The 14,238-nt window shown below is 31.6% G+C and overlaps 1 long non-coding RNA gene across 1 annotated transcript; it reads left to right on the top strand.

Moving 5' to 3' along the window:
* Positions 1–6,522: 6,522 nt before the first annotated feature.
* Positions 6,523–8,182, top strand: LOC132760050 (uncharacterized). Its single transcript, XR_009629810.1, has 3 exons — positions 6,523–6,660; positions 7,446–7,670; positions 8,120–8,182. It is a non-coding gene; the product is annotated as an uncharacterized LOC132760050 (long non-coding RNA).
* The last annotated feature ends 6,056 nt before the right edge of the window (positions 8,183–14,238 follow it).

Below are 14,238 nucleotides of genomic sequence, written 5' to 3' on the forward strand. Positions count from 1 at the left end.
AGTGATTTAACCTCTAGCATGTTATTTTTGGTTGTTTTTTAACAAAAACAGATTTTTAAGTTTATACTATATCAATAGCAAATAAAGGAAAATCAATGACCGCCAACACGAAGAGAAGCGGGTCAGGCCCTATCTTTGCACCCCAAGGGCCACTTTAAATTACTTTTGAAATTAAGCAACAAAACTTTTATTAGTGAACATTTGCCTAGGTTAGTATGTTGCGCGAAAAGATATATTGTTATGACTCTTGAGACTCTCTATAGCGTTCCTAGACTCTTCATAGAAACATAATAGAACAGAGATGTTGTTTAGTTTTTATTTTACTTTTAAGCGATTGCCTGTTTGACAACATTGGCATATCAATGTAGTTTACGTCCTGGAAATTTATAAAATTTCTATTTGAACAATATTTTGACTGTTGTTCAATAATCGCAAATCTGGATTTATTTACATACCAATTAAGGAATGCATTCCATGTCTACTGATAAGTTTATTATGAGAATTAGTGACCTAAGCACTCTTGATATGGAAGGACGATGGATTTCTGATATGAATAATTTACAATAAGGAGCTTGACGTGCTCGGAACGGTCACACCAGATACATGTAAAGAACGAAAAGTCCATCACAAAAAAGCTACAGTGTTTTAAATGTCAACATATATATGTGATTTCTATCTTCTTCTTAGCTAAAATAATCAATTTTTTCTCACCTTTTGATTTCTGCGCAAGTATAACTTTTTATTAAGATGTACCTATACTTGTCAAATGATTGAGTCATTAGTTGCTTCCCAGCATGATGATAAAGTTTTTTATGTGGGAAAAAGAATTTTATAAGTACGAGGACTCTATTCTTACACCATATGGAGTTAGCTAATATAGATATATAAAAATTAACGTCTCCCATAATCTTTTCCCCAACAATGTGAAGTAGGCTTTGTTTCACAGGTATATATTTTCCCCTCGCCTACCAAGGTCCTGACAGGTACTCACTCCCCCCGAGAGAAAAAAAAGTGGGGTCATCTTCCCCCTATTTCCTAAAAATCCAGAATCATTGAGATTGTATGAAAAATATGATCTTCACAGCTAACTTGCTGAAATAGTCTGCCCAGAGCTCAACATAACCATTATCTGCTGCTCGTATTATGGACTGAGTTATGTGTATTTATATAATAGAAACCCGAACATACTTTGGTGAAAATTAACTAGAGCCACCATTGTTCATTACGTTCTCAGACAACTTTTCACATGCTATTTTGTAGCATATATAACTTATAAATGTGATTCATTACAAAAATCTATAAATCTACGTTGATTAGATAAATCTCCAAGAAAATCATCCTAAACACATAAGCTGATTGAAAGGCTACAATTGTGAAATTAAACTGTAGAGTCTAAGATGCTAAAGTACAAGAGGAGCAGATTTTATTGTATTGAACTAAAAGCCTGACTGTCTATTAGAATTGAAAGTGGAAAGTTCGTGAGTCCTCCTTCAGATTTAAGACATCTCGCTCGTCTATGTGTGAGACTGGTCTGCTGAGCTTACGAAAGGGGATAGCATTTCTCTTTGTTCATCGTCTCATCTGTATAAACCGGATCTCTTCATTCCCCAAGCTTTGGCAAATCTACTGGTTACATATACACGGATCATTTCATCTACAAAAGATGATATTAAACTGATAAAGTCTATGGAAAGAGCCTCAAATTCCAAAAATATCTGTGCCATAACTTGATAAGAAGGATAGTAATAGCGATATTGACATTTTTTCTGCACTAATTATTTTGTTACTTACAAGATTCCATAAATACATGAAATTTTGATTTATAAGTTTTATTTTCAGAAAAAGACATTTTTCAGAACGAGATCCATAATTGTTCTGATTCATTTTATAATTTTAACATGTAGATGTTAATTCGAAATGTAAATGTATCTCTTTATTTTAATTGATTCATACAAAAATCAAGTATGTATTCACTTGTTATTTAAGATGAATATACAAAAACTTTTTCCTAGAAAAAGCACACCTTCATTTCTTCAATCAATTTTCTTTTCTTTTCATATAACTCTCTGGATAAAAAAATACAGTAATAAGTTATAAGTAAAATGAAAAAGTTAATTGAAATATACACAATGCAGTTATGCATTTATATCTGATCAGTACTTGATTATATACATGTTCAATAATAATTTACCTATGCAATATGAGCAAAACATTTATCAAGGTTATGGTGCATAAGCAACATTTATCACCTCTGTTTGTTGCTATAGAAACTAATTTTAGTGGCCATTATTTACCTCAAGAGTTTGATGAAGAGAATTGTCTTCTTATTTATTTACATTTGGTTTATAATGTCATATACTAATACTTTACAAATAAAATTGACTGTACATGAAAACTTAAATTTTGAAATCTGTAGATATTTTTTCTTAAAACCATTTCTCTCCATTGAGAAGGCTAACAAATGTTATCACAGTCATTGGAAACAATATACAACCTCTCATTCTATTGTTATGGCTTTCATATATATTTCTTTAGTTTTCATCTGTCTCTCCTGGGACTTAATCATAGTGTTCAATTGAAATGTTCATTTTTTGTTGTTCACATTTTTAATGATTTCTTTCCAATTCTTTCTGCTTGGCAACACATTCCTCAAAAACCATCTCTCCATTACTATACTGTATATGTTGTAATCTCTGTTTTTATAGATGTCGAATATAGTTATCAAATGAAATGAGCAGTTTATTTATAAAAGAGACATACACTTCACAATGACAAAATATCCTAATGCAATTCATAGCAATGATAATTTATAACATAAAATGTAAAACTAATATCAATAATATTATATAACATCATAAAGAAGAAATAATTATGTGTTACACCAGAAGGTGAATACTTCATGCTCAAAATAAATGTAGTGATTATCATTATAATCTAAAACACTTCATTTCAAATCCATTGATATAATAGATATATGCCAACAAATCAATGTGCTATGATATCACATAGGTATGGTATCATAATATCACATGACCAGATTTTATCTGTAAAAGATTACTGCCTATTAACATACAAAATCATAGTATGGTACACTGCATTTAAACAGTGATAACTCCCAGAGGCTTATGGCGAAAATTAAGATGTCAAAAATGAGGGTAATAACATCAGTTTATCCACTATGCAATCATAATTATAATACTATGACATCGTGAATTCATACATAATGACATAATAATAGATTGATATAATATTTAATTAATGCTATCATAACAATGTTGACATCAGCAAAATAGTTATTACTCATTTTATTTAAGTGTTCACAATAGAAGAAGCTTATAATTAAATGACAATTCACAATTGACTATAACAACTTAAGAATAGCAAAAATGCATCAAACATCCCAGTATCTCGAATGACAGGCAAAGCAAGAGTGTAACCTAATATTGTCATCTTGCATCATACGTACCTAGTTTTTGATGGCTGCTTGCCATCTGAAGATCTGAACTTCTCTCTATCTGCCGCTTTCTGTGTACTCCTGACATCAAGTTTCACACACTTGTTATGCCTCATCCTTTATACATCTTTATAACATCATTACACTTGGCAAAATCTGCAATTTTAAGTCACCCATTTAAAATACCTTTTCTGTAATTTTACAGATTACAAATCTAAGTTTTATTAATTAAGAATTTTTATGGCACACGAATTGCTAAAAATTTATGCTTAAATGACTTGGAAAATAACTAAATAGAAACACTTTGACTTCATCCAATTCTTTCTATCAAAAAAATGAATAAATAAATCATCTAACATGCTTCACACTATTTCCCTATCAGGGACAGATAAGGCAATCAAGTGCAGTCTTTACGCATAAATCAAATCTACATGATATGACATCAATATGAAGTATAAGCATGACGTCAGAAAAAATTAATCACACTCAATGTAGTTATCAATTTCTTTTTAAATTGATGTTAGAAAGAATAAATCCTTAATTTTTCTTACAAATGAAAAATAAGAAGTTTATTATTACAATGCTTGATAATTAATACTCAGGCACATTGTGATAAATTCCTGCAAATTTGAAGTCAGTGCATTATATATAACAATGCCAATCAAATGATACCTGTTCCTTAAATAGCACCCTTGATCAAAGTGAAAGTAGATTATAAGTATGTATAGTTATCTAATCAATAAATCTATAAGATCTATATCACATTTTCAAGAAAACGACAACTTATGTTTCTCATATCTTGTATGTATTTTAAAGATCCTCAACAGCTTGAGAAATCTCATTCAGCACGCATGAAATCTCGCCATGAAATCTTTCGAAAGGCCTTCTTTCCTTTCATCGGCCTAATAAATCATTGTAAGCAAACTTTAATATCTACACTTTATATTCAAATACCATGTGCTTACATGTTTATATAAACAAAGTTGTCACCTTATTGCAGTAATGATTAAGTCCATTCTAAAATTTAATAGAGTTAACAAGTAATTGCCACTAAGGGAACAAAGTATGTGAAAGAATGAAACAAAGAATAAAACAAGTATTTCAAAACAATAATGTCAAGTGTATAAGTGGATGACGCTAAAAGTGGAATATATCTGTGTCTTGAAAAGTAGAGATCTGAAACCTCAAAGCATGAGGCAATATTTAGCAAATCTGCATTCAACGGCTGGGTACTATTTATTCTGAAAGGAAATTTCGTAGGTTTGTCAATTTTCAAAACTTGGCCCAATTATCCCGTCAATCCTTAACACACTTATATTATAAGCATAAACATTGCTTTTGAAAAGTACATGTGTACCAGCAACATCCCAAAAACTCCAAAATAGAGAATTAATACTAACATCATCCAAACAATTTTTTTATGAAAAGAAATTTCTATACAATTAATAGTTAGAACAGGATAAAAATACAATAGCATTGCAGTCTCCGCGAAGTTCAACCACTTCAATTCTAAAGATCACTTGTTCACAATAAATTCCATGCGCTCCTCTGCCTGCTCACTATGTCCTCCTAGTTTTATTATACCATGCTCAACAAGCTGTTATTAGGAGAATCTGATATTAAGAATGTACTATAGAATGAATTAATAATTATATATTAGATAGGTAAACTCATCTGGTTGGGTTATCCTGCTATAATTTCTGTTTTTCATTTCTTTTTTTTTTTTACATAAAAAAAATTTGTTGATGATGTTAGTTTAATTCTCTATTTTTGTTTTGCTGTTGCTGTACACATGTACTTTTCAAAAAGCAATGTTTATGACATTACTATATAAGTGGTTAAGTTAGCAAAGCGGAAATATTGGCAAGTTTTGAAAATTGACAAAAACCACGAAAATTTCCTTTCAGAATAAGTATCACCCAGCCAGTTGATGCATGATTTGCTAATATTGCCTCATGCAAAATATCTGGAGTTTCAGAATCTCTAACTTTTCAAGACACAGATAAATCCACTTTCATTCACTATATACATCCTTGATCATTATTGTTTTGAATACTCTGTTTTATTCTTTGTTTCATTCTTTCACATACTTTGTCACCTTAGTGCAATAACTGGTTAACTCCTATTAAATTTAGATGGACTTAACTCATTACTGCAATAAGGTGACAACTTGTTTATATAAACATGTCAAGCACATGTATTTGAATATAAAATGTAGATATTTAAAGTTGCTTACAAAATGATTTATTAGGCTGATGAAAGGGAACAGAAGGCTCGAGATTTCATGCGAGATTTCATGCGTGCTGATATGAGATTTCTCAAAGCTGTTGAGGATCTTAAAACTAAACAATTACAAATACAAGATCATGAGAAAAAACATAAGTAGATGCAAGTCAAGTAAGTTTCTATGAAATGTTGATATTGTTACTATAGATTTATATGTTAGACATAACTATACATACTTATAATCTACTTCACTTTGATCAAAGGGTCTATTTAGGAAACAGGTATCAATTTTGATGGCATTGTTATATAATAATGCACTGACTTCAAATTTGCAGGAATATTATCACAATGTGCCTGAGTAATTAATTATCAAGCATTGTAATAATAAACTGTTCATTATTTTACTATTTTGTAAGAAAAATTAAGATTTATTTCCTTTCTAACATCAGTTTAAAAAAGAAAATTGATAAAAATATGTTGAACTACATTGAGTGTAGAATTAATTTTTCTGACGTCATTTGGCTTATAAACTTCATATCTGATGTCGTATGACATGTAAGCATTTGAATTTGATGCGTAAAACTGCACTTGATTGCCTTATCTGTCTGATAGGGGAATAGTGTGAAGCATGTTAGAATGATATTTATTTATTACATTTTTTGATAGAAAGAATTGGATTGAAGTCAAAGTGTTTTCTATTTAGTTATTTTCCAAGTCATAATTAAGCATAAATTTTTAGCAATTCGTGTGCCATAAAAATTCTTAATTAATAAAACTTAGATATGTAATCTGTACAAATTACAGAAAAGGTATTTTAATGGGTGACTTAAAATTGCAGATTTTGCCAAGTGGTATGATGTTATAAAGAATGAGCATAACAAGTGTGTGAACTTGATTCAGACGAGTACACAGAAAGCGGCAGAAATGAGAGAGAAGATCAAGATCTTACAGAATGACACAGCAGCCACTCAAAAAGACAGGTACGTATGATGCAAGAATGAACAATTATTAGGTTACACCTCTTGCTTTGCTGTCATTCAGAGATACTGGGATGTTGATGCATTTTTGCTATATCTTAAGTTGTTATATCAATTGTGATATTGTCATTTTAATTATAATGCTTCTTTCTATTGTGAACACTTAAATAATGATGTAATAACATATTTTGTGATGTCAAATCATTGTTATGATAGCATTTAAATTATAATATTATATCATCTATTATTATGTCATTATGTATGAATTACGATGTCATAGTATATAAATTATGATGTCATAGTGGATAAATGATGTTATTACCCCTCACTTTTTTGAAATCTTAATTTCCCATAAGCCTCTGGGAGTTATTCTAACTGTTAATGCAAGTGTACCATGTAACTATGAATTTTGTATTGTTACATAGGTAACAGTACTTTTTAACAGTATAAAATCTGGTCATGTGATCATTATGATACCATACCTATTGTGATATCATAGCACATTGATTTTGTTGGCATATTATCTATTTTGATATCAATGGATTTGAATGAAGATGTTATTAGTTATAATGATATCACTACATTTATTTTGAGCATGAAGTATTCACCTTCTGGTGTCATAATTATTTTCTTTTATGATGTTAGTATAATATTATTGATTTTAGTATTTACATTTTAATGTTATTACAAATTTCATCTGCTATGATTGCATTAGTATTTTGTCATTTGAATGTATGTCTCTTTTTATAACATAAACTGCTCATTTCATTTTGATAACTATATTTCAGACATCTATAAAAACAGAGATTACAACATATAAACAGTATAGTAATGAGAGATGGTTTGAGGAATGAGGTTGCCAAGCAGCAAAGAATTGAGAAAGAAATGCATTAAAAATGTGAACAACAAAAAATGAACATTTCAAAATTGAACACTATGATTAATCAGGCAGAGGAACAGATGACAAAATTAAGAAATATATATGAAAAAGCCATAACACATAGGAATGAGAGGTTTGTATGATTGTTTCCGAATGACTGTGATAACATTTGTAGCCTATCTCAATGGAGAGAACATGTTTAAGAAAAAAGTATCTACAGATTCAAATTTAGTTGTTCATGTACAGTCAATTTTATTTGTAAAGTATTATGTATATGAACATTTATAAACAAAATGTTTAAATAAATAAGAAGCACATAATTCTCTTCATCAAACTTCTTGAGGTAAATAATGGCCACTAAAATTAAGTTTCTATAGCAACCAAACAGAGGTGATAAATGTTGCTTATTGCACAAATAACCCTTGATAAATGTGTTGCTCATATTGCAATAGGTAAATTTATTATTGAACATGTGATATAATCAAGTACTGATACAGATAATAAAATGCATAACTGCATAGTGTATATTTCATAACTTTTTCATTTCTTTAATTAACTATTACTGTATTTATTTTATCACAGAGGTATTGAAAGAAAGAAAATTGATTGAAAGAAATGAGGTGTGCATTTTCTAGGAAAAAGTTTTTGTATATTCATCTTAAAATACAAGTGTACATACTTTGATTTTTGTATAATCATTAAATGAAGAGATCAATTTACATTTCGAATTACATACTACATGTTAAAATTATAAAATGACATCAGACAATTATGGATCTCGTTCTGAAATGTCTTTTTCTGAAATAAAACTTATAAAATCAAATTCTGTATTTTGAATACTTGGTAAAGTAACAAATAATTAGTGCAGAAAAATGTCAAAATGCTGCTATTAACTTTCCTTCTCTTATCAAGTTATGGCACAGATATTTTTGGAATTGAGGCTCTTTCTCATAGATTTATCAGTTTAATATCATCTTTTGTAGATGAAATGATCCGGAATGGTAACGTAGATTTGCAAGCTGGGGAAGAAGAGATCCGGTTTATACAGATGCAGATGAACAAAGAGAAATGCTCTCCGTGCTCAAACACATAACAGAGTTAATCTTGAAGGAGGACTAGTCACTTTACAAATACAGGTAACTTATTTATTACATTTACAATGTATCTATGTCTGTTTCTGTTTCATGTGTTAATTTTGTACACTAGTTAGCAACATGAAGTTTTAACGATGAACAATGGTGGCCTAGTTAATTTCACCAAAAGTCAATATAAAAATCATTAGACAATAGTTTCACATGTTCATCAAATCCAATGATTTTTTTAGGAAAAGGGGGAGATGCTGGGCGCTGGTAGGGAGGGGAAAAATATATATGAAAGTCAATTTGGGGAAAAATATGACGTTATTTATACTATATACTAAACTCCATTGTAGAGAGTCACAACTATATCTTTTTCCCCATAAAAACTTTATCATCATGCAAAATATTCTTTGCAGTATAACATCTTAATATGTATGGTAGTGAATGATTTTTTAGCTCATCTGTCACAAAGTGACACAGTGAGCTTTTGTGATGGCTTTTCGTCCGGCGTCCGGCCGTAAACTTTTACTTTAAACGACATCTCCTCATAAACAGCTTAGCCAATTTCATCTAAACTTCACAGGAATATTCCTTTGGTAGTCAACTTTAAATTGTTCAAAGAATTTAATTCCAAGCAGAACTCTGGTTGCCATGGCAACCTTAAGAAAAAACTTAAAACATCTTCTTTTAGAAAACCGCAAGAGCTAGAGCTAAAATATTTGGCATGAAACATCAACTAGGCAGTGTCTATCAAGTTTGTTCAAATATAAGCCCTGGGGTCAAAATTGGCCCCGCCCCGGGGGTCATTGATTTTCCTTATTTGTATATAGTAAAAACTTAAAAATCTTTTTTTAAAAACCCAAAATAGCTAGAGCTTAAATATTAAGCATGAAACATCTTCTAGTGGGTGTCTACCAAGTTTGTTCAAATAAAAGCCCTGGGGTCAAAATTGACCCGACCCCGAGGGTCATTGATTTTCCTTATTTGCACATAGTAAAAACTTAAAACAATTTTCTTTTAGAAAACCGCAAGAGCTAGAGCTTAAATATTTGGCATGAAACATCAACTAGGCAGTGTCTACCAAGTTTGTTCAAATAAAAGCATTTGGGTTAAAATTGGCCAGGCCCTGGGGGGGTCATTGATTTTCCTTATTTGTATATAGTAAAACTTAAAAAATCTTGTTTTAAAAACCCAAAATAGCTTGAGCTTAGATATTAAGCATGAAACATCTTCTAGTGAATGTCTACCAAGTTTGTTCAAATAAAAGCTCTTGGGTCAAATTGGCCCCGCCCCAGGTGGTCATTGATTTTCATTAATTTGTATAGAGTATAATTTTAAAAAATCTTCTTTTAAAAAACCAAAAGAGCTAGAGTTTAGATACTAAGCATGAAATATGTTCTAGTTAGTGTCTACCAAGTTTGTTTAAATAAAAGCCCTGGGGTCAAAATTGGCCCCTCAGGGGGGGGGGTCATTGTCTTTTCCTATATGTACAGTAGAACTTCGGTAAGTCGAAGTCGAAGGGACTTGCGTAAAAACTTCGACACATCGGGACTTCGACTCATGAATCGCTCTCAATTTCATAGCAAAATTTCGACCCGTGACTTGTCCTTATAATTAGGTATATAACGAAACCTATTTCACGTTTTTCCATCATTAATCTGATATTCACATTTTACAATGATAAATATTACAATGATAAATATAGCATGTTAAATAACGTTTTTTTTTTGGACTTCCCGTTGACGTATACAATAGAGTTACAAAATGCGTAACAATACAAACGGCGATAACTAAACCAGCTTATACTATATATTTCGCGTGTTATTCTCACGCGACACCGGGTCAAGGATGTTTTCAAATGAAAGTAGTTCTTATTGTTTACTTTCAAATACCATCACGGCAATTAAAATAGTAACGATTATATAATCACACATTTTATCGCAAACAAAGGCTGTTTGAACACAAGGCTGTGTAATTACACCTGTCAAACAAGTTAATTGGAAATCGCCTTCGCAGCCAGATAAGGTGTGAAAAATGTCTCGAGATCGAAAGTGTCAAAATAATCGAACGACTTCGACTTATTTGTGGTAAATTGCACTAGATTTACTTAACACGGACCACAAAAAACTTCGACACATCGAAAAAATCGACACATAAAATCTCGACTCATCAATAGTTTTTTATATGGAATATATAGAGGGAAAAGTCGGGACTTTCATTTTTCTTCGACACATCGAGAAAATCGACTTATCGAAGTTCGACTCATAGAAGTTCTACTGTATATAGTAAAAACTTAAAACAATCTTCTTTTAAAACTCCAAAGAGTTAGAGCTTAGATATTTATCATGAAACATCTTCTTATGGCTGTCTACCAAAATTTGTTCAAATAAAAGTCCCTGGTTTAAAATTGGCATTAGCCCAGGGGCCTATATACAGGTGAGCGATTTCAGGGCCATCATGGCGCTCTTGTATACTTCTATTGTTGTATGAAATTTAATACAGTATACTATACAGGTATAATAGTGTGACACACTTTAGCTCCATACGCGACATTTTCATAATAAGAAATACAAAATATATTACTTTACTAAAAATAACCAAGAAAATGACAATATTTTGATAGCAACTGATTTCAAGAAATATTACCATTCAGTACGGGATATAGCCAAGAAAAAAAGATAGCAGCATCCATGTTGAGACAGTACTTGCAGTTTCCTGCAATGTTTCTGGTTATTGTGCCCCCATTTTAGGGGGAGGGGCATTTAGATTTACCCTTGTCTGTCCATCCGTCCGTTCTCTTTTTGTGTCGCAGGTAGCTTAAAAAGTAATTAACTGACCTACAGTCAGGAAACCTTACAGGAATGTTGATCAGCATGTGTAGAGAAAAGGTTTATATTTGTTCCATTTCAGCAACAAGATGTACACATCTGTACAAACGTGAGTCCAGCATGTGGCTGGTGTCATGATGCCAGCAACACAGGTTTAGACAATTGTGTTTGTGGGACGGCATATATAGCATTGTATTTAAGGACAATAGCACATTGAAATATCGAACAGATAGATGGTGATTTTATGAAATGTCCATGTAAGTGTTTAGAAAAGTTTATGTGACATTTACTTTTGTTTATTTTCGGGCATTTTGATAAGCAATACACTTTTCTCATTACATAAAAGTATATAACTGGTCAAGTTCAATTATGTGGATTAGCCTGTCCATGAAATCCACAAAATGATTGCCTCATTGATAATGACTTTGCAATACTTGAGTTTACAATTATGGTCTACAACTGTGAGCTATTGTACACACCCAGGCATTGGTGTCACACTTTGGTAAGTTTTTGCATGCAAGTTGGTATCTCCAAAACTACTGAAGGGAATAATTGAAACTTCATACAGTAACTTAAGAGCATAATTATCCAAGGCCCATAACTCTAACTTAGATATTTTGCCAGAATTATGGCCATTTTTTGGCCCATAACTCTAACTTAGATATTTTGCCAGAATTATGGCCATTTTTTTAACCAATACTCTCAGAATTACTCTTAATTGTTTATTTCTTGAAGGAAGTTTTTGTAACATCAAAGATATAATGTTTGTCAGCAACACCTCTCGGCTGACAGCACTTGTTAAAGTTAAAATTAATTAGGCTGTGATATGATTTCAACATATTATGTACTTAATTGCAAAAGAATGTGGCAAAGATATATAAGTTTCTATAATTATAAGTTAGTGAGGGAAACCTGTAATAGCAGGTCTAAAGAAAAGGTTTGTGTTTTTGGTTTACCAGAGCACAAAGTATTGAAGGTACTGCAAAATCATTTAAATTTCAGGGCATAAATTTGGTGGTTTGTGAACGGTAAGATTGTTAATTCGTGGAATTCAGTTGCCAGGTAAAATAAAAAAAAAATGAGTCCTTAAATTCCACTTTCAGTAAATTATACCCGTCATTTGTGCCACTTAAATGATAACAAGTGCAAGAAAACATGATCTTGACCTATTCAACAGAAGCTCTGTCTTCTAAATAAGCATGTGTCGTGTATCAATTATATTTTATAATTTGTTGTTTCATTATTTAAAAAAGGTGTGTAAATTCTCTCATCATTAATTTACCGATGTAAACATGTTTGTTTTCTTGTGATCATGTGACCTTGAATTATTTTAGCTACAAGAAATTTGAACGATGGAATGATCTGCGTGCACATTTTTATATGCCCGAAAGAATTTCGGGCATATTATGTTATACCCCCTGGCGTCCGTCCGTCCGTCCGTCCGTCCGTCTGTTAGCAATTTGGTTTCCGGAGCATAACTTAAGTTCCATTTGGCCCACAGTATTCAAACTTCATAGGATGATTGCCCATATTGGGTAGAAGACCCCTATTGATTTTGGGGTCACAAGGTCAAAGGTCAAGGTCACTATTAGCTAAATACTGAAAATGGTTTCCGGAGCATAACTTAAGTTCAATTTGACCCACAGTATTCAAACTTCATAGGATGATTGTCCATATTGGGTAGAAGACCCCTATTGATTTTGGGGTCACAAGGTCAAAGGTCAAGGTCATTATTAGCGAAATACTGAAAATGGTTTCCGGAGCATAACTTTAGTTCCATTTGGCCCACAGTATTCAAACTTCATAGGATGATTGTTCATATTTGGTAGAAGATCGCTATTGATTTTGGGGTCACAAGGTCAAAAATCAAGGGATTACTATCACCTTTAAACTGGTAACAGTTTTCGCTCAATAACTCAAGTATTAATCGAACTACAGCTGTAATATTTTATAGGATTAACAGCTTTATACCCCTGATGTCTTGGTGTCCATCTGTTGTAGCATTTTTATTTACAAGATAACAACTTGATGGTGGTGCTTTGAAAGCAGCAACTGTATATATACATGAATGTTCATCAGCTATAAAGGAGGATTGCTTTTTGAAGGAGGTAATACTGTATTTAATTCCCATGTCTTCCTCACTAAAAGAAAGAGTACTTTCGGGCATATAATGCTCCGCCTAGCGGTGCTCTTGTTGAAATGTGTTTCTTTGTCTGTTACAGCACTGTGCTTAAAATTTCAGCATCATGACGATAGAAACAATCACTGATATTTTTTTGTTTCATACAAATAATTTGCTTTTTAAGTGACTTGATGTGTTGATATTGTTATTGTGAATGATAAAGCAACATAAAAAGAAAAATGTTCTGTACAGAAATAGACCCAACTTGGTGTGGGATAGAAAATAGTTTTGTAGAACCCCAATTCAAGTCATCTCTATGGTTTGTTTGGTCTTGTTCAAAGTGTATTTATTACATCTGTGTAGTTTTGTGTTATATGATAAAATCAAAAGTTGTTTTTTGTGTATTCTTCAGGACCTCTTTTCTTGATGGAAGGATTTAATATGTACTGCCTGCCAGCATCCGGGAATCGTTAAATGGAAATTAGGTAAGAATGCAACAGACAAAACTCTTATTAGTCAATTTACTTTACCACAAATTTTGTTCCAAAGTATAATAATAGTTCACTCAATATCAGTGAATTAAACAATTCATACAGTATAAACACAAATGACTTCTGCAGTAGGTGGTGTGTGGTTTGACAGACATGTGATGCTACGTCACTACTATTTTTT

The sequence above is a fragment of the Ruditapes philippinarum genome, unplaced genomic scaffold, assembly GCF_026571515.1.
Source record: "Ruditapes philippinarum isolate M1 unplaced genomic scaffold, ASM2657151v2 ctg2746_1_1_1_1, whole genome shotgun sequence".
NCBI lineage: Eukaryota > Metazoa > Mollusca > Bivalvia > Venerida > Veneridae > Ruditapes > Ruditapes philippinarum.